Source organism: Rhynchophorus ferrugineus, unplaced genomic scaffold (genome assembly GCF_030347505.1).
Source record: "Rhynchophorus ferrugineus isolate W39M unplaced genomic scaffold, kcgeb_rfMv2 rfM7, whole genome shotgun sequence".
In the NCBI taxonomy this organism is placed as follows: Eukaryota; Metazoa; Arthropoda; class Insecta; order Coleoptera; family Curculionidae; genus Rhynchophorus; species Rhynchophorus ferrugineus.
Window position 1 is genome coordinate 12,136,560 of NW_027472586.1, and position 27,452 is coordinate 12,164,011.

The 27,452-nt window shown below is 33.4% G+C and overlaps 1 protein-coding gene and 2 long non-coding RNA genes across 6 annotated transcripts in view; 1 reads left to right on the forward strand and 2 right to left on the reverse strand.

The window, feature by feature from the left end:
• heph (polypyrimidine tract-binding protein 1 heph) overlaps nucleotides 1-27,452 on the forward strand; it is a 953,472-nt gene that overhangs the window by 239,352 nt on the left and 686,668 nt on the right. The window contains exon 1 of one of the 4 annotated variants that reach the window (XM_076409825.1): nucleotides 19,985-20,403. The exons of 2 other annotated variants lie outside the window; for them this stretch is intronic. The gene's annotated coding sequence lies outside the window, so the exon portion shown is untranslated. Of the gene's footprint in view, nucleotides 1-19,984; nucleotides 20,404-27,452 lie in introns of those variants that run through there. One more of the 4 variants, XM_076409821.1, reaches the window with a different exon arrangement.
• LOC143200184 (uncharacterized) lies at nucleotides 9,523-13,326 on the reverse strand. The gene is made up of 2 exons (XR_013006656.1): nucleotides 12,996-13,326; nucleotides 9,523-11,362 (listed from the first exon to the last, which is right to left on the reverse strand). It is a non-coding gene; the product is annotated as an uncharacterized LOC143200184 (long non-coding RNA).
• On the reverse strand, nucleotides 20,901-21,269 carry LOC143199767 (uncharacterized). The gene is made up of 3 exons (XR_013006538.1): nucleotides 21,187-21,269; nucleotides 21,058-21,130; nucleotides 20,901-20,949 (listed from the first exon to the last, which is right to left on the reverse strand). It is a non-coding gene; the product is annotated as an uncharacterized LOC143199767 (long non-coding RNA).

Sequence of the window (27,452 nt, forward strand, 5' to 3'; positions counted from 1 at the left end):
TGAAGGAAACTGTTTTTAAGAATACGAGCAAAATTATCCACTCAGGAAGACCTTATCTTCCATTACAACAACGTTTAACTACATCTTTAGTAGTTCGGAAAAATTTGAAAGATTTTTGGATCTGGGAAGTATCGATTAATCCACCATATAGTCCAGACTTTGTCTTGTCGGATTAGCGTTTCTTCCAGTTTCCAAACAATTTCTACAGTGACAGAATTATGGTTATAATAGAAAAATTGCACAAAATTAAACAATCATTACACAAAACATTAATTTATGTTCCCTTCTCTACTGTGTCTCATGATAATCTGTTTCCGAAAAATAAACCAGTATCCATCTTCTAAACTGTAATTGTATTTTCCTATCCATTCCTTTACATAAATCTGTTGGCTGAGTCTGGGGATGTCACATTTCTTGTACCTCACGTGCTGTTGTCCTGTACAAGCTCAAGTTTCCTTGCTTGCACCCTTGCTATACTGTATTATTTCCTGTTTTACTGTTCGCATACCGAGATCCAGATGTCCTTTGGATTATTTCCAGTCTTTCTATTTTGCTGTCGCTTGCTGTGCTCCATACCTGAATGCCGTATGTCCAGATTGCCTTCATGATGGATGTGTTTATCACCATTTTGCTCTCATTATTTAAATGGGAATGGCGAGCTGTTGGCCAGTGGATATTTATACCAAGTTTATATTTTTTTATTATTTAATTATTATATTGTTACTAGTCGTTTCCGACTAACTTACAATTTGCCTTTATGATAACTTAAATCTAGGTATATAACTAGGAGGACCCATCGGCCCTAACTCGGTCTCTGCTGAAATAATATTTATAAATGTCACTGCTGTATTTTTTATTATATGCACCTCACTACACCACACTACACAAGATCAGATGGTTTGATTCTTTTGAGTCTGTGTCCTGTTCTGGTGGTATCCAAAAGCTGCAATACTTCAATATTCTCATGAGTCTTTGCTCATGCCCTCTTGCAATACTCTTGATTTCTTGACTGACTGTGGGTATCTGAAGGTTTCGATGTAGGACTTTCTCAGGACTTTGTTCTGAAAGATTTGTATTTTATTTATATTACTCTTTGCAGGGCATCCCCATAATTGAACTCCGTATGTCCATATAGGTTTCAGTATTTGCCTATATAATTGCAAATTATTATGTACTGAAAATTGTGATTTTCTTTCAATTAGCCAGTACATTTTTCTATATTTCAATTCCAGTTCTTTTCTTTTCTTCTTTATGTGTTTCTTCCAGCGAAGTTTTGCATCAAGATTCATTCCAGTATATTTAGCGGTGTTGCTGTATGGAATGATAGTATTATTTTAAATTTAATTATTGGTGCTTGTACTGTGTATAGGGTCTGTTTATAGGTGATCTACGTGCATAGATGTAATTTCATTAATTGTTATTTTCCAAGCTTGTGTCCATTTATTTATATTGTCACTTGCCTGTTGTAATTTTCATATGGCTTCTTCACTATTGTCTCCGACAGGTATAATCGCAGTATCATCAGCAAATGTAGCCATCGTAATATTCTCCATTTGTGGTATATCACAAGTGTAGAGTAGATAAAGCATTGATCCCAGTACAGTTCCTCGTGGTACACTTGCTTTAGCTTCTTTTATTGTAAGTAATCTTAAGTAAGCTTCTTCTTGTTTGATTCTAAAAATTCTGGCTGTAATGTACGATTTTAATAGTTCGGTGTGTTGCTTTGGTAACAATTTCTGTAATTTATGAACAAGGCCTTCATGCCAAACCTTACCAAAGGCTTGTGCTACATCTAACTATAAATCTTAGCATACTTTTTTATTTTCGTATGCACCAAGTTTATATGAATCAAAAACCCGAAATTATTTTCCCCAATTAAATACACGTTTTACTAAAAGCAACTTTTCCTCAGACTGTTTCGATTGGTATACTACTATAGGAGTATTATAACATCTTCTTCGAAATACCAAATAGTCGACAGTTTTTGTGAAATTTCTCATTCAAAATTTAACATTCATCTAAATGCGTATAGACATTTTATAGTTAAAACATATACCCAAAACTAGCTAAAACAGAACATATGTTTTAGTTTTAATTACCTTTTGGGATAAACCCAGATTGCTATAAATTTCGAATAAACGCGAGAAGGTCTGACTTTCACGGACCGCAACAGGTGTTTTAGCGAATATGTTCTAGGATTGTATTTATATCTGTTTCCGCCTTAAATAGGCGCGTTTGTTTATTATATTTGACCTCTATTTTAATACACGTGTTATTTTACAACAATTATTTATTCTGTATTGCATTTTTTATAGATAAATATGAGTTAAGATGAAGTCACTTGGTGGATAGAAAGTGATGATAACAGGCTTACCAGACAAAAATATAGAGTTTCCTGTGATTTGCTGTGACTTTTGACTGATGTTTGATGTTTAGTTGAAATATAATGACTATTATAATATTGATTTATAATAATAATATATGAGATAAATAATCTAAAAAATGATTTGTTTTTAAGTTTCAAATGTGATTATTAATATGGTATAAGAAATAAAAGCATTTTTTTTTTTTTTTTTTTTTTATTACTCTTCGTGAGTCCACAATCTGCCCTATTGGCAATAAGTATTTCTTCTGTTTATATTATATATACATGGCATGTAGAAAATCACTTCATTAAGCAATCTTCTGTATAAAATATTAACTTAATTAATTAGACTTATTCTAATGCTTATTCTAAACTCTACATATGTCCAGTAATCAGATCAGGTGGTGTTAAACGTTTTAGTCTACGCACTTCACTATCACGTCGCATATTTAGCTGATTAGCGAGTACATTGGGATGCACTGACACTCTTTCGAAGTACTTCACACAAACACGTTGGATTACACTCGTTATATGTTCTAGAGGAATATCGCGTTGTATCACTTTATTTGAAATATAGTACGGAGCATCAACAATGGCACGCAACACCTTATTTTGGAACCGTTGAATGATGGATATATTAGATTTGCTAGCGGTACCCCATAGTTGAATTCCATATGTCCAAATGGGCTTGAGTATAGACTCATACAGCAAAACCTTGTTATCTAATGATAACTTGGATTTGCGCCCAATGAGCCAATACATTTGATATAATTTTAGTCCCAGTTATTTCCGTTTAGAGGGTATCTGCTTCCTCCAGGTTAGGCTTCGATCTAAATGCATACCAAGATATTTAACATGCTCTGCTTGGGGGAGTTGACGATGATTGATATTTACTGGTGGACATGTTCTTCTACGCAGGGTAAACGTTATATGCGTGGATTTTGATTCATTGGCTTTAATGCGCCATGTCTTCAACCATAATTGTATTTGCTCCAGGTGGGTTTGTAGGTTTATTGATGCTGTGACTGGATCTTCATGGGATGCTAAGATTGCTGTATCATCTGCATATGTTGCCACAGTAGTTATTTTTGTGGTGGGCAGATCAGCCGTATACAGAAGATACAGTACTGGACCCAGTACACTACCTTGCGGAACTCCTGAATATATGGGATTTAATTCGGTATGTTCATCGCCTTGATTTACAATAAAATGTCTGTCAGTGAGATACGATTTCAGTAGCTGATAGTCCGGATGAGGGAGAAGTTTCTTTAGTTTAACCTGCAAGCCCGTATGCCATACTTTGTCAAAAGCCTGAGATATGTCTAGGAAAGCAGCCGAACAATATCTTTTGGCATTTAGGTCAGCGTTTATTTGGTTTACAAGTCTATGCACTTGTTCTATAGTCCCATGCTTATTGCGAAAGCCAAACTGATGTTCTGGAATAATTTTTCTTTTTTCTATTATATAGTTTAGTTTTTTTATGTATAATTTCTCGAAAACTTTCGAGATTATTGGTAATAAACTTATAGGTCGGTAGGAGGTCACATCTTCTGGTATTTTTCCTGGTTTAAGTATCATTAATATTTTAGCTACTTTCCAGATGCTAGGGAAGTAATTAATTCGTAGCATAGCATTAAATATATATGTTAATAGTTTTATAGCCTTTTCTGATAATTCTTTTAAAATTTTGCCAGTAATTAAGTCATAACCAGGAGCTTTTTTAATATTAATCTCTCTCATTATTGTATGTTTAACTTTTTTGACCGTTAATTTCTCGTGCGGTAAATCCATTTGAAATGGCGAATCTAGAAAGCTAGTAATTTTATTTTCGTCATCTTTATGTAGCTGAGACTGGAAAGGTTTAAAAACATTTTTTAAGTGTTTTGAGAAAATGTCGGCCTTCTCTTTATTGCTTCTCGCCCAATTATTTTCGCTTGTTTTAATAGGTGGGTTATGCTGCTGGGATCTCCTAAGCTTTTTTGTTGCTTTCCACAACGAATAGTCTGTAGCCTCAGTTGATGTCAAGTTTTCTAGGTATTCTTGAATGCCTTGGTTTTGTTCAATTTGAATTAGATCTCTCAGCTCTTTTATGGCCCTATTAAATTTTCTTTTATTCTCTTCAGTCCTTTGCTGTTGCCAATTTCGTCGTAACTTTCTTTTTTCTGCTATCTTTTTCTGTATTGTACATGATATATGTGTATTTTTTCTTGGAAATGTTTCACTGTTGGGAGTCGCGGAATATGCTGCCTCCTGTATATTTTTTGTAAGATTTATTGCTGCTATTTCTATATCCATTTCAGTTTGTAACGGTAAGTTTAGAGATATATTTTGGTCTAAGTTTTCTCTAAATGAGGGCCAGTTAGTTCTATTATTGCACAGAGAAGGGGGTTTATCTTTGATGGTAATTTTTGAAGAAATTGTTACTATTATTGGTGAATGATCAGAAGACAGGTCGAAACATGATTCTGCCTGACACTTTTTTGGATCAATATTTTTTGTAATACAGAAATCTATTGTATCTGGTTTTTTATTTCTGTCTGAAGGCCAATATGTTGGTTCACCAGTAGAGATATGTTGTAAGTTATCTTTCCTTATGGCTTTGAGCAGTTCTCTACCTTTTGAGGTTATTATTCTTGAACCCCACATTAAATGTTTTGCATTATAATCTCCTCCTGCTATAAATCTATTACCTAACGTACTGAAGAATTCTTGAAATTGTTCTGCCTTGTTGTTATGTTTGGGTGGGCAATAAATCGCAGAAATTGTTAATGGTCCATGGGCTTCCTCTATGGTTATACTGGTGGCTTGCAGGTAGTCTTTGCGGAATTTTTCTTTTTCGAAATGCTTTATATCATCTCGAATTATTATGGCTGTACCTCCATGTGCTTTATCATCAGGGTGATTTGTATGATAAAGCTTATATTTAGGAACTTTCAGATAATTCTTGTCCGTAAAGTGTGTTTCGGAAACCATCATAATGTCAATATTTTGTTCATTTACGAACATTTTTAGTTCCCTGGCGTGTTGTTGGAGCCCATTGGCATTCCAGACGGCGATTTTGTAACTATTGGTTTCAGGCATTAGGCAAGTTTGCTTACGACGGTTGTGAGTAGACCAAGCATCGTACTCATTTGATCCATTAGTTTGGCCATCATATTTTCTAATCTTGAGATGTTGCTAGTTTCAGTAAGTTGAGATATTGTCTCTCGTTTTTGTGCTGAACCATTTTCAACTATTTGGGCATAAGTTATGTCTGGTTGACTTGTTCTGGTAGGTAGTGGTAGATTGGTAGTAGTGGATTGTTTTTGTTGATGCCTTTTTTCCCTTAAGGCAGGATAGAGTTTCTGCTGTAGTTGCTTGTGAACTGCGCAACCCTTGTAGTTCGCTGGATGATTTCCGTTACAGTTAACACATTTCACTTTTTCATCGCGAACTTTACGAGTACAATCTCCTGTCTTATGTTCTCCTGCACATTTTACGCATCTATATGATTTGCGACAGTAAGTCTTTGTGTGCCCGTGCGCTTGACACCTTGTGCATTGTGGTATAATTCTTTTTATATGTGGTGGTTCGCATTTAATAATATTATTTTCCAGTTTGGTGATTTCATACACCGTCTTATTATTTCCATTAGGTTTTATGTCTATATAAAACATAGGCAGAGGTTTTTTTGTCGTGTGATGTCGTATATTGTGAATATTTACGACCTCGTGGCCTTTTTCAGCTAGTGCTACCTTGATGGTGTTAAAGTCCGTCCCGTGATGTAATCCTTTTAATACGAATTTAAATGTTCTCTCGGATTTTGGCCTGAATGTATGGTATTGGGTGTTTCTTTCATCTAATTCTTTTATAAGAACTTTAAAGTGATCCGCTTCGAACAATTGGATTTTAATTGTTTCATAGCTCACTGTTTTAATTGTGTAGTTCGTAGTAATGGTTTTCAATAAGTCATGGATGTTTTTTATTAATCCTACCTTATAGACTGTTATTGGTGGTGGTTTGGGAACAACTTTTTCAGGGCTTGGTTGTATGTTCTCTTCAATTTCTTCCGACAGGTTGCTAAAACTGTTTTTTGTCTCTATCGGTTTCTGCAACCAATAGTCACTGATTCTTGTTTGTTTCCTCGCGATTTCTTCTTCTGGACTTCTCAATCGTTTTTTGTTAATCACTGTAGTCCATTCTGATGGTGGAGTTTGCGTTATTGCTGTTTGTTCTAATCTTATATCAAAGTGTGCAGGTGATTTGGTTGAATCGCTATGGTTTGCCATTTTTTAATATTTTAATATTTTATTTAATTTACTTCCAGAGGATAAAAAAAAATAAAATAAATACATTGTTTATTTCACGCACTTCATTTTTCACTTACGTTATTTTAGCACTAGTTTTTTACTATAAATACTATAAATGAATTTCAAAAGGACTGTTGTAAAATAAGATGAAATAATTTTAAACACTAATAAAAATGAGATGCAGTCCTTTTGTCTGGTCACGTAAACACGTATTCACTACACTTTAGGTCCACTGAGAGACGGATAGCCGTAAATAAAAGCATAAAATTTAAAATATCGCCATATTAAAGCAAATATCAATCAGAAGCTTTACGAAACATTGACGTCACTTTACCTTTCCTAACTCTTTCCGCATTCCAATGTTTGTACTATTAACACGTTTCGTTTTAGATAATATTTTTTATATTTTACAGTTAAAAAACTGGTTTTGTACTACCAACGGAACGAAAAGATAAACGAAAAAGTAAAACTCGGATACATGAAGGCAAATAACTCAAATTTTCCTAGTCGATGTTGTTGGAATTATGGGATTGTAACTGAAATAATAATTTAACAAATACTAGAACTTTAATAACAGGTCAATTGAAAAGTCCCCGTCCTACCATAGTAAAACAAATATTTTTGGCAAAATTAGTTTTTTTTATTCAACATAATTCCCTTCAAGGGTGATACACTGATTATAGCGACCCTTCAACTTTTCGATACCATTTTTGTAGTACGATTTGACATTTGCTTCAAAATAGGACTCAGTTTCGGCGATCACCTCTTCATTCGACGAAAATTTCTTTCCAGCGAGCATTCTTTTGACATCTGAGAACAGGAAATAGTCAGCTGGGGACAGATCTGGAAAATAAGGTGGATAAGGAAGAAATTCGAAGCCAAATTTATGGATTTTGCAATTGCTTCCACTGACTTGTGACACGGTGCATTGTCTTGGTGGAGCAGCACTTTCTTTTTCTTCAAATGCGGCCGTTTTTCGGCAATATCGACCTTCAAACGGCCCAATAACGCTATATAATAATCGCTGTTGATGGTTCTTCCTTTTTCAAGGTAGTCAATGTCCACTCGGATTACTGTGGATCAAACACAAAAATGGTCAAAAAAACAAAATGACAGCTCGCGCGGCACCCACTTTGCACAGAGCTATCTCATACTCAAATATTCGTTAATGATATGATGTACACGTTCAGTTGATATCTTTAGAGTGTCTGCTTTTGTATTAAATTTCAATTTACGGTCATTCAAAATCATTTTGTGGATATTATTAATGTTTTCGTCGGTAACAACCTCTGTTGGGCGTCCACTGCGTTCACTGTCTTCGGTGCTCATTTCACCACGTCTAGACTTAGCATACCAATTCTTGATAGCTGATATTCCTGGGGCAGTGTCCGGAAACTCGGCATCAAGCCAAGTTTTTGCTTTAAATGTCTTTTTCTCTTCAAAAAGCAATACTTTATCAACACGCGAAATTCCTTTTTATCCATTTTATTCACAATCACAAAAGTTGCTTCACTCAAAATGCTATTATTCACGAATTAATGATCCGTAGCTGTCAAATTTATACACGCATCTTTTGAGTATTAGGGCTAACTAAAAAACATCTGGATTTAATTCTAGTAGCGCCATGTATGTATCAGGCCGGGTACTTTTCAATTGAATGTTGAGCGAATATTGCAGACATACTAACCATGAGATGTGCTTGGATATTAAAATATTAAGTAAAAATAAAATCAGTATTATTGCACTGGCAGGACAACTAATTAGTGTAGGTAATAACTCTAAAGAGTATTCAATAATGATACAATCGCCACATGGGAACTACGAGAATATTATTGTTAAAATGAAGTTATTCATCTTTGCAACCAAAATTTGATGGATACGAAACCTATATACGAAAGATGTTATTATATTAGTTTCAAGATAGAGATACAAATGTATTTTACAGGGCTATTAAACTGTTAATTTTGCATTGTTGATAGTAAGTACAACTCGGAAAAGATTTGAATTACATACATTTGATAATGGACTTTATTAGGCTTTTAGCAGCTTTGTGCGACGAAAAAATGTATTCGGTTTTGTGTCAAATTGCATTATAATATTTGGTAAAATAAAATACACAAATTGTTATTTTGAAGTTTATTTTAATGATAATCTTATAAAGGTATAAACACATGCTTTAACATATTGAGTTCTCCTACGAATTCTTATACTTGATCTCTGACTAGCTTCTTTCTTTTATTTTGCTTGATGGAACATTTAGGTTCATACGGTCTATAATATATAACTATTGTTCGAAAGGTTCTGAAACGTCTTTTTATCATAAAAATAGTTAGTCTTAACCTGATAAAGTACAGTTTTGTTTTGTTTTAGTTTCGTAATGTAACCATAATAGAATTTGATTAACACTTATTGAAAGCTCGAATTTAATTAATATTTTCTTTTTATTTTCAGACTAAAAGATCATTTAGTAATGAACAGCACTGAATGTTTAACGAGTTCAGTTAGAGGATCATTTTTCTATTTGGTTGGCTTTGGAATCTTGTAGGAATATATACTTTTTATGCGCCCTTTAAAAAATAATACTCTATATTATTTGGTAACTGAATAAAGAACAAAACACGTTTCAGAAACGGCTTAATTCATAACTAATGAGGAGTCTATTATCAAGCTTGTTTTTGTAGCCAGCTTTATCTTCGTGGACTTTTGAAGTATTTCATCAGCTTTCCCAGTGATATAGCTTGACTGATCTTTCAACGTTCTTCCCTAATTTTCAGAAATGTAGTGCAATGTTCTATTACTGTTCCCCATTTTAGTATACTTTTCAACGAGCCTCTAGTAGACTTAAGATTTTAGCTTCGGTCCTGATGTAGTGCTGCTATTCGCGCAGTAAAACAATCGAAACGACCAACACAATAACGGCGTGACGCGAAATATTTGTACAAGGGTTACACATCCTCAGGTACATCTTGCAAATTATAGGGGATGCATAGTCCATAAAGCGTTACAACAAAAACTGTATCCATCACTGAGAGAAAAAAGAAACTTACATCTACCAAAACAGCCCATACCATCTAACTCGCCTAAAGCACCAATACAACATCCTCATATCTCATACGCACACCAATCACCACTGAACCTATATAAGTACTATTAGTAAATTATAGGAAATGCTGGGAGAACTTATGGAACAAATGAGTACAATGATGAATTTATTCACTGTCGTCGTTACCAAGCTAGCCTAATGACTGACATTATAGCAAATACAAAATAGCCATCTGGAAATGCTAATAGACTCCAGCAACATGCCAGTGCTGCTATTCGCACAGCAAAACAATCGAAACGACCAACACAATAACGGCGTGACGCGAAATATTTATACAAGGGTTACACATCCTCAGGTACATCCTGCAAATTATAGGGAATGCATAGTCCATAAAGCGTTACAACAAAAACTGTATCCAGCACTGAGAGAAAAAAGAAACTTACAGCCACCAAAACAGCCCATACCATCTAACTCGCCTAAAGCACCAATACAACATCCTCATATCTCATACGCACACCAATCATCACTGAATCTATATAAGTACTATTAGTAAATTAAAGGAAATGCTGGGAAAACTTATGGAACAAATGAGTACAATGATGAATTTATTCACTGTCGTCGTTACCAAGCTAGCCTAATGACTGACATTATAGCAAATACAAAATAGCCATCTGGAAATGCTAATAGACTCCAGCAACATGCCAGTGCTGCTATTCGCACAGCGAAACAATCGAAACGACCAACACAATAACGGCGTGACGCGAAATATTTGTACAAGGGATACACATCCTCAGGTATATCCTGCAAATTATAGGGGGTGCATAGTCCATAAAGCGTTACAACAAAAACTGTATCCAGCACTGAGAGAAAAAAGAAACTTACATCCACCAAAACAGCCCATACCATCTAACTCGCCTAAATCACCAATACAACATCCTCATATCTCATACGCACACCAATCACCACTGAACCTATATAAGTACTATTAGTAAATTAAAGGAAATGCTGGGAAAACTTATGGAACAAATGAGTACAATGATGAATTTATTCACTGTCGTCGTTACCAAGCTAGCCTAATGACTGACATTACAGCAAATACAAAATAGCCATCTGGAAATGCTAATAGACTCCAGCAACATGCCAGTGCTGCTATTCGCACAGCAAAACAATCGAAACGACCAACACAATAACGGCGTGACGCGAAATATTTATACAAGGGTTACACATCCTCAGGTACACCCTGCAAATTATAGGGGATGCATAGTCCATAAAGCGTTACAACAAAAACTGTATCCAGCACTGAGAGAAAAAAGAAACTTACAGCCACCAAAACAGCCCATACCATCTAACTCGCCTAAAGCACCAATACAACATCCTCATATCTCATACGCACACCAATCACCACTGAACCTATATAAGTACTATTAGTAAATTAAAGGAAATGCTGGGAAAACTTATGGAACAAATGAGTACAATGATGAATTTATTCACTGTCGTCGTTACCAAGCTAGCCTAATGACTGACATTATAGCAAATACAAAATAGCCATCTGGAAATGCTAATAGACTCCAGCAACATGCCAGTGCTGCTATTCGCACAGCAAAACAATCGAAACGACCAACACAATAACGGCGTGACGCGAAATATTTGTACAAGGGTTGTAATCTGGGAAACAAACAAAACACTTTGGTACAGTTCCTCTTTCGCTCCCTTTTAGCCTCGGCGCCATTTTATTGTCAATGTGGAAATAAAAGGAAGCGCTGCCTGATTGAAACCTCGGATAAACGCATAATTTAACTCTTCCATCTGCCACGGAGTGACAAACGGATATAAATACGCTTTCAGAAGTTGAATTCTCGAACACCTGTTGCATTGGTTGTTTCGCTGTCCAAACAGGTTTTGTCTAAGGATTAAAAAAGTTTCACTTTTTCATATATATATATTCATTAGTAATAGCAGTAACAATACTGGTTTAATTAAATTATTGAAAAGTTTTATTTAAAAGGAGGGAAAAAAAGTTGTAGAGAGAAAAAACTCAATATCCGCACATCAGCTTAATTATAAAAATCAGCTTACACGAATTAAGCAGGTGTTCATCCAAAATCTTCAAAAAATATCTACAAAACTACTCTGAACATCTTACACCTTATCCAGAATGTTTTGTGTTAGACTCTTTTCTAGCTTGTTGTGACTTTTGTTAGTTAGTTGTAAGTTAGAAGCCTGCTCAACAATAAAAGTAACTGACGCAGGTGTGCTACAACATATTGAAGTAGGACCCATTTTTGTTCTCACTTTTCACGTTGGAAAATATCAGCATGGCTATATATGCTGACGATACTATCTGGACTCGATATGAAGAAAAAAAATTCACAATATCAACATATAAACAGCACTAATAATGATTATTTGCCGTGGTACTACCACAAAAAATGGTCAATAAGAGATAACTGTCATTTTGTTATAGCGCCGAAATGCAACTCTTGGATAACATTCGAACAGGACACACACTCAAATGACTTTAACCATAATGTGTTAATTAATATATAACATTAATAAACATTATTATTATAAATATTAAGAAAATATATTCTGAATAAATGTTTTTTTAATATACCGTACAATAGAAACAAATCATGTTAACTATATTTTCTTAACCATCTTCGAAAAAGGAGGAGGTTCAATTTCTCCATCAATTATAGACCGATTTTCAAAACTCTTTTTTATTCGAAAGGGTGCCGAGATAGTCCAATTTGAACCAAATCAGGATCTGTTGGGGGAAGGGGAAAAATCGAGGCAAACACTCAAATTTCAAAGGCACGCACAATGTTTTTACATATTTTTTATATAAAATAATCAGATATTTGTGTATAATGTTATTGCTGAGCTGATGTGACGAAAAATCAAAAGTGCTTTAGTGTAAAAGCCATTCAGGTTATTATTTAAGCACTAACCTTATGACATGAGACGTCGTAGCAACTAATTAGACAACTGTTTGTAATTTGTCAGATCTCCTACACTAGGTAGCGGACCTCGGGTCCTGAAGCGTCCCTCATTTTTAATCATCGTTTCTTTATTGCTATTTTTCCTCATACGGGCTGCACTTTTAATTGGACTATCCATAGTAATACTTTTAAAAAAATCGATAAATATATGTTTAGCAATAAAACTGAACCGACTTCAAAAAATAAATACCAAAACATACTGTCGCAAGTTGTATAGATGCGTGAAATGCGTAGGAGATCATGCGACCAATAATTGCACACGCAAAACACGTGACGACAAAGTAAAACGCGTCAACTGTGACGGTAACCATCCTGCAAATTATAGGGGATGCCTAGTCCATAAAGCGTTGCAACAAAAACTGTATCCAGCACTGAGAGAAAAAAGAAACTTACAGCCACCAAAACAGCCCATACCATCTAACTCGCCTAAAGCACCAATACAGCATCCTCATATCTCATACGCAGACAACGCCAATCACCACTGAACCTATATAAGTACTATTAGTAAATTAAAGGAAATGCTGGGAAAACTTATGGAACAAATGAGTACAATGATGAATTACAATACACTACAGCAAATACAAAATAGCCATCTGGAAATGCTAATAGACTCCAGCAACATGCCAGGGAGCTTAAAATATTTTTATGTGAACAAAATATTGATATCATGATGGTACCTGAAACACATTTCACGTATAGAAATTATTTACGGATTCCGAAATACAATAGAATGAGTTAGAATAGTCATTAGAATAAGTTAGGATAGATTTTAAAATAAGTTAGAATAATATCTAGAATAAGATTTAAATTATAAATTGTACAGCAGATCACTTACTGAAGTGATCTTCTACATGTTAAGATGGTTATATTATATAACAGAAATCAACCAATAACACTTATTGCCCACGGGCAAATTGTTGACGTTCCAAGAGATTAATAAAAAAAATAAATAAATTAGGCACTCACTAAAAATTAAAAAATACTCGGCTACTAATCGGCACCGACTTCAACCTGATCAGTTGGTAGTAGTTAAAATAATTTTGTAAATAGATAAATAGGTTTAGGTAGGTATTAAGCTAAATTGTGTGTATATAGTAGAATATAAAATACGTGTAGTAGACAGGTTAAAAGATTTTTATTTATTTTTATTTAGTTATTACAACGATTATTATGTACATATTTTATTTTAAAACGATTTTTTTGTGTCAAAAATTTCAGTTTGATTATTTTTAAATTTTTAATGAGTTCCTCATTTATTTTTTGAAGTCGATTCAATTTTTTTGTTAAAATTATTTTATTAGAAATAATATTAATACTTAGACATATTATTTAATCTAAAAAATTAGATATGTCATTAATATCATGACAATTTTCTTTACTTTTAAATAATATGCCAATTACGTATATACAAAAAAATACTAAAAGGTGTTGTAAATACTAGTAAGTTATACGTACTATGTACTTTACCGGACTAATTTCGCGTTGATTTTTGTTTTGTAAGAACTTACAGTGAATAGCATCAAGGTTACCAATATCCAGAAAAGTCATCGATTTAGTTAAAATTAGTTAAGAGTCCAAAAATAAGCCGAGGTAATAGTTTCTCACATCGTAAGCATCGTGTTTCATTATATAGATATTTTGTCTAAGATACTATAAACCATGTCAAACATTCGGATAGAGATGTCAGCTCTCAGATTGCATAACTACTTAAAACACTTTTATTTTCTGAGATAAATTTAAAAAATTTAATTTTAAGGCAACTTAAGTTATCTTTTCTAACAATTGTTTCTCTTGTCCGGACATTGTGTACAGTTCTGTTTTAATTTGGTTCATTTTATTTGCGAACATTTTCTGAAAAACTGTTGCTCCATTGCCTAGTGTTTCAAATAAATACAATACTTGTCATAAAATAACGTTTCTTTCTTTCATCTTTCATTATTCAGTATTCCTTTATTTTTAGCGCTCTACTGACTTTATTCCGGTACATCTGACCAAGACAGATAAGTTTACCGCTTCCATTCGTTAAGCCGCATTGTACAAACATAAATACTCTTCTAAAAGTTGCGTTGTAAAACACCTGTTGGTTTTCGACCATCAAAACTCTCGGCTTTTATCCAGAATTTATGTTAAAGCCGCTTTGGATGGGATATTTTTCGCTGAGAAACAATTAAAACGGGAAGAAGTTGCCTTCATGCCAGGTCGTTAGTTTTGCTCGATTTCATTTAAACAGTACACGTGGGGATTTGGAAGATGTTCTCTTAAAAGAATTAGGGGATATATATATAAATATATATATATATATATATATATATATATATATATATATATATATATATATACAACGTGGGGCAAAAATCCGCTACCATTTTGATTGCTTGGTTTGCAAGATATGGTTTGGTTTTCATAAAAAGTTTATTTGTTCTTTACATTTTTTTTCGTTATGATTAAAAAATTATATCGGCTAAATGGTGACCGCGATTCACTATGCAACTTTCGACTTTTTTAAAGCATTTTTCATAATATCCTGCAACATCTGAAACTGAATGTCTTCAATTTTGTGACGAATGTTGTTTTAAGATACTGAATCGTTTGGGGCTTATTCACATACATTTTTGATTCTTGAAAACCCCATAAGAAAAAGTCTGGTGCTGTTAAATCCGGAGATCTGGCTGGTAGCATGGCTTCGGGAAATTAGTCTTCGTGGAAAAACGTCATTCTATAATTGAATTGCTGAACGAGCCGTGTGGCCCCATCTTGCTGAAATCACATGTCCTCTAGTCATCTCTTCCATTTTAGGCACAAGAAAATTTCGAAGTATATCTTGGTACCGTTCAGCAGTAACAGCAACTGTAACACTTAACTGTTATTTTCAAAAAAATAGGAACCAGTGATATTTCTATCATGAATACCACACCATACAGTTGTTTTTAGTGGATGCAACGATGTTTCGTTAATTAATTGAAGGTTCTGTGTTCCCCAAAACCGACTGTTCTGTTTATTGACTTGGTCACTGAGAGGAAAATGGGCTCCATTGCTCGTTATCAATTTAGATAAAGAATCAACAGTTTCAACGGACAGCCTTAGGATTGCATTACTGTACTCAACTTGTTGATCAGGATCTCTCAGTAGCCCTTTTTGGACTAATTGAATTTTGTACGGGAACATTTTCAAATCAGTTTTCAAAATTCGCCTTAAATTGCGTGCAGAAACGTGTAACTGGGAACTACGTCCCCGAATTAATATTTTTGGAGACTCTGCAACACTATCGCGCACCAGAGCTACATTTTCAGCGTTACGAGACGTCCGTTGTCTTCCAGTACGAGGCCTGTCTGTTAACATAAGTTACTGTATACATAAGTATAATTTAAATAATTAATAAACCATTTGCTTTTATTTAAAGAAAGATACGGATTACGCAGGAACTTATTGATGTCAGTTTGATGAATCACTGATATCTTTAACAATGACTTATTTGTTGACTTGAACCAGCGTTCTGAAAATTATTTAGTGAATTACACCAAGTAATTCAACACCATCTTTCTAAACTTGAGGGCACAGGTTCGGTTGCTTTAAAATAATCTGGGAAGACATTTTTTTATTAATCTCTTAGATCTGCTCGTGGGCAATAAGTAGTATTATATGATTTCAGTTATATAATATAACTATCCTGACATGTAGAAGATCACTTCAGTAAGTGATCTACTGTACAACTTATAATCCAACTCTTAATCTAGATACTATACTAACTTATTTTAAAGTCTACTTTTTCTAAAAACTATTCTAGCTTATTCTAGAGATTAAAACTCACTCTATGTGTCTATTAATTAGTTCGTATGGTAGTTTGCGTTTGAGCCTATACAATACATGTCATCGCGCACATTTAACTGTTTGTCGAGTGCATTGGGATGTACTAATAGTCTTTCAGAGAACTTTGCGCTAACACTCCGAATCATACTCGTTATGGGTTCTATGGGGATATCGCGCTGAATCAGTTTGTTAGACACGTAATATGGGGCATCGACGATGACTCGCAACACTTTATTCTGGAACCTCTGGAGGATATCTATGTTAGATTTGCTAGTAGTACCCCATAGTTTAATACTATAGGTCCAGATGGGCGTAAGTATTGACTTATGCAGCCAAACCTTGTTCTCTAATGATAATTTAGATTTACGCCCTATCAGCCAGTATATTTGGTTTAGTTTAAGCCCAAGCTGTTTGCGTTTTGTAACTATATATTTATTTCATGTCAAACGTCAATCATGAATTGAAAAATATTTGCTGATTCCAATATTGAACTTATATGGCCATTTTTTCTTTTTCTATAGATTAAGATGAACTGTGAATATACACATGCTATGCATTTCAATTCAATTATGTACATGAAGCATAACGAAGGACTTCCTATTAGGAATTGCATTTTACTTGTTCTACTAGTTCCGCAGGAGTTCATAAAAAATCCTTTTAGTTTTATCGTTGTTTCTAATTCTTAAAGTTACAATTTCTGGGTTTTGAAAAAGTATTCATGTCATTTAACACATAGATTAACATCATATATATCTCTATATATTATTTTTCGTCGTTGTCGCTACGTTTTAATCTTTGTCGGCTTCCGAGCTTAATTCATTTATATATTTTTCGAAGCCACTCTGATTATATTTTTTTAATCTTTTGATTTGTCTGTTTACTAATTTTATTAAATATTGTTTTGTCTACAGCAAATCTGGTTTTGTGCCATACTCTTTTAGCTTTTCGTCTTTCTTTTATCAACTCCCTAATTTCAAGGGGGCCTCATTTGCCTCATATACTGATTTCTCTCTTGATTTTGGGGTAGTTTATCAGCAGGCCGAATTCCTTAATTATATTTCAAGTTCCACCAGGTCCACAGAATAACACATGTTATTGAAAAGCCTACGAAAATTAAAAAGTATGCTCAGCTATATTCTTAGATTCTTAGGATTGTGCTACAGCCTTCGATAAGGTTTGGCATGAAGGCCTTGTTCATAAACTATAGAAAATGCTACCAAAACAACACACCGAACTATTAAAATCATACATTACAACCAGAATGTTTATAGTCAAGCAAGAAGAAGCTTACTCTACAATAAAAAAGCTAAAGCAGGTGTACCAAAAGGAAGTGTACTGGGACCAATGCTTTATCTACTTTACACTTGTGATATACCACAAATGAAAAATATCACGATAGCTACATTTGCAGATGATACTGCGATTATAGCTGTCGGAGACAATAGTGAAGAAGACTCACAAAACATACAACAGGCAAGTGACAATATAAATAATTGGGCACAAGCTTGGAAAATAAGAATTAATGAAAGTAAATCTTTACATGTACAGTTCATCTATAAACAGACCGTACAATCACCAATAACATTAAATAATATAGCAACATTCCATATAGCAACAACGCTCAATATCTCGGAATGAATCACGATGCAAAACTTCGCTGGAAGGAACATATAAAGAGGAAAAGAAAAGAACTGGAATTGAAATACAGGAAAATGTACTGGCTACTTGGAAGAAAATCACAATTATCAGTACATAATAAATTGCTATTATACAAGAAAATATTGAAACCTATTTGGACATACGGAGTTCAATTATGGGGATGTTTTGCAAAGAGTAACATAAATAAAATACACGTTTTTCAGAACAAAGTCCTGAGAGGTATTGTGGATGCTCCCAAATACTATAGGACTGATTACCTACATCGAGACCTTCAAATACCCACAACCAGTCAAGATGGGGGCATGAGGAAAGGCTCCATTCTCATACGAATATTGAAATATTGCAACTTTTGGATGCCACCGGAACAGGACACAGACTCAAAAGAATCAAACCATCTAATCTTGTATAGTGTTGTGTAGTGAGGTGCATATATTAAAAAATTCAGCAGTGACATGTATAAACATTATTTCACCAGAGACTGAGTTAGGGCCGATGGGTCCTCCTAGTTATATACCTAGATTTAAGTTATCATAAAGACACATTGTAGGTTAGACGGAAACGACTAGTAACAATGTATTAATTTAAAGAAAAATATTTCAAATTTGCTGCTCAAGATCGTTTATACTTTTAAGTATTACGCTTAAACTGATCTGCAGGAAGCATTATAAGTCTAAACATGTCCCGGTTAGTAAATTCGCACATACTGAATTATAATCATTACGAATAACTATTTCAGAAGGCCTGAATGAAACGCTAACGCTGAGCTTTTCATGATTCAGCAATTGTTATCGTCTCGAGCAATCTCGTGTACGTCCTACGGTTGAGAGTCAAGAATCCGAGACGTTATATCATAGAGACATAACCACATCAGCGCGACATTCTTTATCGACCCCCCGTCTGGCATAACACAACTGCATGCGAAAAATGCAATTCGGCTCGAGATATCCACGGGTCCCACCTTGAACCGTCTAGTCTTTAGGACTAAGGTTTTTGGTCAATTTCTATGGCAACTTCCATTGAAGAAATCAGATTTACAGCTACATCGGGCTGATAAACATGATTTATATCTATTGTGGATTCTATATCACTCAGTTGGAATAAATTAGCCAAATGTTCTAGGGATAATTCACCTTTTTCATCATTGCGTCGAACCCACTCATTCGGATCATTTTTAATAGGCTGTACTCTAATAATTGTTCTTTTAAATCTCCGAGTCGCTTTCCATAGCGAATAATGTTTGTCTGCTTCCGGGCTTAATTCACTTTCATATTTTTCCAAACAACTCTGCTTATATTTTTTAATATTTTGATTTGTCTGATTACTAATTCCATTAAGTATTGTTTTGTCTACAGCATATCTGCTTCTGTGCCATATTCTTCTAGCTTTTTGTATTTCTTTTATCAATTTTCTGATTCCAAAGGGATAATTTACCTCATATTCTGCTCTCTCATTCCAGTTTGCTGCTCAAGATCGTCTGTACTGTTGACTCTTATGTTTAAACTGATTTGCAGGAAGCATTATAAGTCGAAACGTATCCCGTTTAGTAAATTCGCACATATCGAATTATAAACAACTATTTTTAGATTGCCTCAACGAAATGCTAACTCTGCTTTTTTCGTGATTCAGCAATTGTTATCGTCTCGAGCAATCTCTACGATTTAACGTCAAGAAGCCGAGACGTGATATCATCGAGACATAACCACATCAGCGCGACATTCTTTATCGACCCTACGTCTTGCATAATACGACTGCATCCGAAAAATGCAATTCGGCCCGAGATATCCACCGGTCCCACCTTGAACCGTCTAGTCGTTGGGTCGTTTCAGCGCGGTGGACCCAGCGGCGGTCGCAGGAGACGTGCAACCGAGACGGAGAACCGAGAACAGAAAAGAAACAACATAAAAAAACCGCCGTCGAAATGCCGGGTTAATAAAAACGACCTTGGCTTCAATTTCGTTCGTTTTGTTTCGGACCTCGTCACATACTCATCCAAAAACGAGCGCGTGTGTATGTGGGGCTCGGCGATGCTGCTGCTGTTGCTGCATTAACGACGATCCATCGATTTACTGTCTGGTGTTTTAGTGTTCGTGTGGCGTCTGGTGGTTTTGGTGTTGGTTTGGTGTTGAAGTGCCCGTCGCTGTTGGATCATTCGGGTGTTTTGTGGTTCTCGAATTAATGATTGTTAAACACTCGTCCCAGTGTTAAGTGTAGGTGTCAATTTTTACCGCAAGAAGTACGGTATGTGTACTTTTATTTCTTTAATAATCTAATTTCATCTTATTCATTAACAATGGATAAGATTATATGTCTTGAATTCCTGATTCCATTGTTAAAATTATTGTCTATTTGTCTAACACGTCACGTTCCTTAGTAATAGTGTCAATACGATTTACGCTTAATAGCTGTATTACTTTTTATTTTTATTTATTTATTTTATATATATTTATTTTTATTTATATATACTCTTTTTCTTATATTTACTTTTTACGTTTAGTTCTTGTTTCCTTCGATGGTGTGTTTACGAAATGAAGTCATCTTGGTATCAGTGTATTTTTATTTCTTCTGATACTACCTGTATACACCATTCTTGTTAAAATTAATTTCTAAATTGTTTAATGCATTTACCATATCTACAGAACAGTTAGTATTCATTACAAAACAGTGTATACCTTTAGTTGTTTCCACTCTCAGGATTTTCCAGCATAGCACAGCATTATCACATATCCTGAAAGTTTCCTTCGGTCACTTTCACTTTACGACTCACTGTCCAATTCAATCACTAAACTGTTAATTTCTAATCTGTTTGAAACATGTTCACAATTCCACCATTTATCAATTACTATCTCTCTATGTCTAATCGAGTCCATCCAAACCCAAGGTGTTATGGTTGACAATGCTTCCTTCCACATATCCAAACAGTTTTTGATGGAATATCCTTCTCAACCAGCAATGTATCTGCAATTAACTATTAATAAATATAATGACCAACAAAACCCGATGGAATGCTATTGTAACTTTTACCATTTTCCATCAATTTTTATTGTCTTTACACTTTTTCGTTAGTGTTCCGCCAAGAGTGCCACAATGAACCATTTTTAAATATTCATGTTTCTTATTATTATTTTATGCCTTTAATTGAATTTTTAAAGATAATTTATGAAACTACCATTGAACCTCTCCGAGGGTTATCTTTACACTATTTAAACTCTATGCCCTGTAAGAGTGTATGAAAGGATGTCTTACATCCCTCAAAAAGCTGCATGGCCCTAATTCTTTTATGTATCCTTCCCAGAGAGACAATTTTCTCTAAAATTATTTTATTAAATTATGTTTATATCGATAAAATAGTTTGTGTACTTACTGTTCTTATACATTTCGTATATTTGGTCTCGAATAGAGCCAGTATCAAGATGGTCAAGATTCGTCACCCGCATTGTATGTAGACGGGATTTCTTGGGTGAATTTAACGTATTATTCTTCATTTGGTAGGCGATATTATTCACAGTACCCACCGTAATATTTAGCACGACAGAAACTCGCTAAAAACATTTTCAATAAAATTGTAAGGGGCTTATATTATTTAATATCATCAATAATTACTTCTCTAACAGAATTAATTTATCGGCAAAAGGGGGCCTCCGTTAAATCGTTCCTTTTCGAAACAACCTATTAAAGTCGCAATCAATTTGTGACCCTGAATGTCTATTGTTTTCGGCATTTTCAAACAAAGTAATATGATCTATTAAACACCTCGGACCTGGAAGCCATAAGGAAAGCAGTGTCCTCAGCGTAAAACGCGACGACAATGTGCTCTTTTCTCGGCAGATCTGAAACAAAGAGGTTAAATAAGGCTGGAGCGAGCGGGGAACCTTGAGGTACGCCAGCATCGATTTGTTTTTGACTAGGAAGTGTTTCCCGATCTTGACCTGGAAAGATCTGTCCGATAGATAGGACTTGATGAGAGCGGTTAGGTCCTCTGGGAGGCCTAACCGCACGCATTTTGCGATCAAACCGTCGTGGTAGACCTTGTCGAAGGCTTTGCTTAGGTCCAGAAGGACTGCTCTACGTTGGTCAAGAGCGTGTTGGATGTGTGCGGCTACACGGGTAGTCTGACGGACGGAAAAGCCGAATTGTTCATCAGGAATGATGTTGTTGTCCTTTGTGAAAGAGTTGAGAGCGTAGAGTATTGCCCTCTTGGCAAGCTTCGAAATGGCACTAGAAGGCTAATGGGTCTGTAGTCAGATGGAGATGATTTTGAAAGAGCAGCAACAGTGAATATTTGAGGGATGGACTACCTTGTTGTTTTCCCAATTTAGTTACTATATTAACGAATAAATCGATAGGGAACTCTTATTATCCGAAATGATATAGTTTTATATAGATTTTGGCTGGATAATATAATATGTATGGCGGTAATATATACGATCTAAAAATATTAATTTAATATATTCATTTCTTTAATTTGATTGAATACGATTTAATATTTCATTACTTTGATTATTTACTTTAACGAAGATAATGGAGGAGTGTCAGCTATGAAAAGTTGCCCAGAACATGGGCAATATTTTACGTATATTTTCTAATAGTCAAAATTTCATGTTAAATAACTGGTTTTTAGTAATTTATCCGTAGGATATTTTGTAATATTACAAACCTAAACTACTTTCATTGGCTTAAGAGTTTTAAACATTTTATTAAATTAGGAAATCTAATTAGGTGGATTTGATGTCTATATGAAATTAAAATTTACATTTTATCGCATAGTTGATTTAAATATTACATTAGTAAAAGGGAATTTTGGTTTGATTTTAAAGCTTGATCGTTGACAGTGAAAATAGGTTTGAGTATATATTGGTACATGGGTTTTTTGTAAATTTTGTTACAATAACTCACTTGTAATTAGTTACTCGAGTTAAACATTTTAATTATTATATAATGTTTTTATTACACAATAAAACAGTATCACTACATAGTATAAAACAAAGTCGCCTTTTCTGTCCCTATATCCCTATGTGCGCTTAAATCTTTAAAACTACGCAGCGGATTTTGATGCGGGTTTTTTCAATAGATAGAGTGATTCAAGAGGAAGGTTTATATGTATAATGCATGCATAATATGCTAAGGCAACATTGCTAACTTTAGAGGTTTCTAACGTGATGTCGTAAATTAACCTATTTTTTTAGGCTTATTTAGCAATTAGCAAAAACGCTGCCTAACCCTACGAGTTAGATCAAATTAATGTACTACAGTATTGTACACCATAAAAAGGTCTACAAAAAAGTCCGCGATGGTATATGTTTATCTTTTAGGGATAACCCACATTCACCATTTTTATTGTTTACTTTTTACGTGAGAAAATGGCTTATTTACGAAGCTATTTTAAGCAATACGGCATTAAACCTTATCGAATTAAGTACCTTAAATACAGTGTGCAATTAATATAGATCAATATGGTTCCTCACAGCATGTAAATTAAACAAATATTTTCGGAGATATTACAAATTTAAAATTTGCGTTTAAAAATGTGTAATGTAATAAAAATTGTATGAATTTAGATATTCCAAAGATAGCAGGAAATCTTCATAGTAAGTATAGGGGAAGAGGAATTGTTTTACTCCAAATTTAATGCGTGCAGGCCAAGGGCAGTAATGAATGAACCAAAAATACTGGATCGATTTTAATCATGTTTTCATTGAATGACATAGGCATATATATTTTATGCCCGTGCAAAGTCGGAGCGGGCCACTATGTTTTTATATACAACGTTCATATTTTTTCTGTAGTGTATTTAATTTAGTATCAGTATTGCACCCGTGCGAAGCCGGGGCTGGTCGCTAGTTTTTTATATTTTAAAGTTTCGTTTTTACAAATGAGGGTTTATTTGGACTGGACCTACTGTTAAACGTGGGCTCCGAACCACGGTCCACTGCTTTAAGCTAACCAATTAGCGAGTGACCAAATCAGAAATCATTACTGAAGACATTCCTTCTTACCCAGCCTAGTTACTGGCGTGACTGGGATTATTTTTTTTGTCGGATTTTGCACTCTCGCCTAAGGACAATCACAAATGTTAAACAATCACAAATATAAATCTACGACCATGTCCCAGCAGGATTCTAACCCACGACTATCGCAACAGTAGGAGTACCGTCCTGTCGCCTTTTCCACTGCTCCAACCCAGCGGGTGTAAAACAATGCTGTCCAATAATGTTTTACTTATGTATTACAACAATATTTACCATTTTATTTAGTAATGTTTTACAATATTTAACTTTTCCCAATAATTTTGCTTGTTTAATAAGTTGGCGCCTCATAAAATAATGTGGTTTTGAATCTAAACAAGAGGTTAAGAAATTGTTATGGATACAGATATAATATTTTTCATCTAGCGAAAATGTGTTTTACAGGTTTTTGAAAATTATCGAAATAACTAAATTAAAGTTCAGATAAGTTATTAAAAAACACAGAGCAATAGTCATATTTTCAACTATAAATATATTGTAATTTTATAGTAATTATTTTGTTATTCTGCATCTATATAATTGTTGCATTGTAGAAATATATTTTTATTATGGTTAACCTCTAGCGTAGTATCTACAACACATAATATTATCTATTAATAATGATGATCTTGACTGGTCCACCTTGGACGATGTGAGAATTATTACAACATCTCACCACAGGTTGATTTTACTATACATGTATCGGTATTTTAACTCATTTTTATGTTATATAAGTTATGATATTGTCGATACCATCAATATTTTAAACGTGATTTCGTGAAAATTTTCAAATATATTCCAAGAAAAATTGTTACGCAATGTTAACAGTTATAGATTCAACACTACTTAAATTGTTAGTAGTTACAAAATCACAAAATACGTCAACAAATAAAAAGATACTTTTTGTAATCTGCTTTCATTTGGACAAAAGACATTTTAAGAAACAATAAATATGTTCTTCTATTTAAACTTATTTTAAAAGATATAATAGGGAGATAAAATAGCGAATTTACAATGAAGGAATGTGGAACTTCAAAAACAAAAGGTTTTTTTGGAATCATAGCATTCCAAGATAAAAAAACAAATAATAACATCTAAATTAAGTTAATTTAATAACAGATTTTTAATAATGTCTATTAATTGTTATAGTCTGATTTAGGTAAGGTAGCATTTTTCCTTTTTCTAAGAATATAAAAATAAAACGACATAAAATTTCACTAAGATTTTTGAATCTTTTTCAGCGCTCATTGAAATTTTCTTGACTGATGTCACTATATTCTACATCACTAAGTTTTATTTACTTAGAAAACAACTATTTTTCGTTTTTAACATCCATTAAATTATTATAATGGTTATTTAATTTAAAAATTTCTATTAAGTAGCAAAGAAAGTCGTTATTTTGTTAATATGTTAAACTATAAAGTATTATGGATGTTTTTGTCAAATTTTACCTATAAAAACATAGGTAGTGGTAAAAAATATTATGCACTTATGTAATTAGCAAGTTCTTCAAGGCAATCGAGTTAATATCATCAATATAGTTGGATGCCTAAGCAGCGTGAAAAGTGTTAAACATTTTAGCATATCTGCGTATAATAATCAATTATATTTTTTGAAAGAATACAATTTAAAAGAACACAGTAAAATTGTGAGTGTTCGTCTGTTGTTCTATAAACAATCATAAACACGTCCATGCTTTGACTCACCAATTACATATACATGCCATATTTTACTCTTGATATCTGAGAAGGCGTTAAAGTAATTGGCCAAGTTAACCTATTTAATTACAATTAACAATGGTTCAAGGTAGAACTAATAGAAGAGTTGTATCACTCATAGTATAAAATAGTTACAGAATTTATATTTATTGTTTCCGTTAGAATATTTCTATGCATTCATTATATATATTTTTTCTCGTTTCTCAAGTAATAAGCAAATTTTAGTTATTCTGACTAACTGACTGATTTACTTAACAAAGCACTAACCGAATATTGCAGGTATTAAATACATTAATTTGTGCATCATAAGTTAAAATGGCTATATTTTTCTTTTTGTAGTATATATTTTATATGACAAATATGGTTAAAATATAAGGACTATATAAATACATAAATAAAGCAATGAAAATGCAGGAGTTAAAATTAAACTGACTACATAATTTGCATATATGGAATACATAGGATAAATAGAAGAAATTATCATTTATTAACAGTTAGCGTTGGGAAGTATCTACTGAAAACAGTCGAAACAGTCGATAGTCAAAAAACTAACGATTTACTATTTTTAGACAAATGCACGTTTTTTTTCCATTCGTGATATCAGACGAAGATATACAAACCCTTTTCGATATAAATTATGAGAGAGGAAAGAACGGATATAATTGCTTGGGGCAGTTAATTGATAATTGTGGTTATATTTTCCAACAGTAGTATAAGCGAGACCGAGATGTATAAATTCTTTTACGAACTAACTTTAAAAAATAATTGGAAAAAAATAATTACTGAATACTATTATAATGATAATACATAACACGCAATTTGTAGTTTAATTTTAAACGAAGTAGAATTACTTTTATATTTGAATGTTCTGTGGATCTGTAAAAAGGAATGGAATTTTTCTCTAAAATGGAATAATACCTCACAAATGTTTTATTATATTTTAATGTGTTAATTGCTATTTTTAAATAATATACTATGATACATATACACAATAGAATTTAATTATATAAAAATTAATATACCTAATCATAAAAAAAAAACTAGCCCATGACATAATTAAAAATGATCTGAATGAAATTATATAAATGCTTTATTCATTATTGAAAGGAAATATTTTTTAACAAAAATTGAGAGAGTAATCTAAATATTACCTATTATTGTCATAAAAACAGTATTTTACTATTTATCATTCTCAATTTTAATCTTTTTACCCTATTACATTAACAATCTTGAAAAATATTGTAACAAAATTCTATAATATTAATAGACAATATATTGTTATTTACAAGCAAACTACCGAAATTATCATAAAACTAAAAACTACATATACTACATATAATCTACGTAAACATAAATTTGGAACATTTTTGTCAAGGTTGTGGCTAGGACGACAGATCTAGAACGTTAAAAATCAGTCGAATGAAACTAATAGAACCAAAAAGAGTAACTAAAAGTACGAGTAAAACAGTCGATAGTAAATAGTAACAAGATCAGTCGGACCTAAAATAGCGACCGAAAACAGTCGACTGAAATAGTCAGTGGTAAAAAGTGGTAAAATCAATCGAAC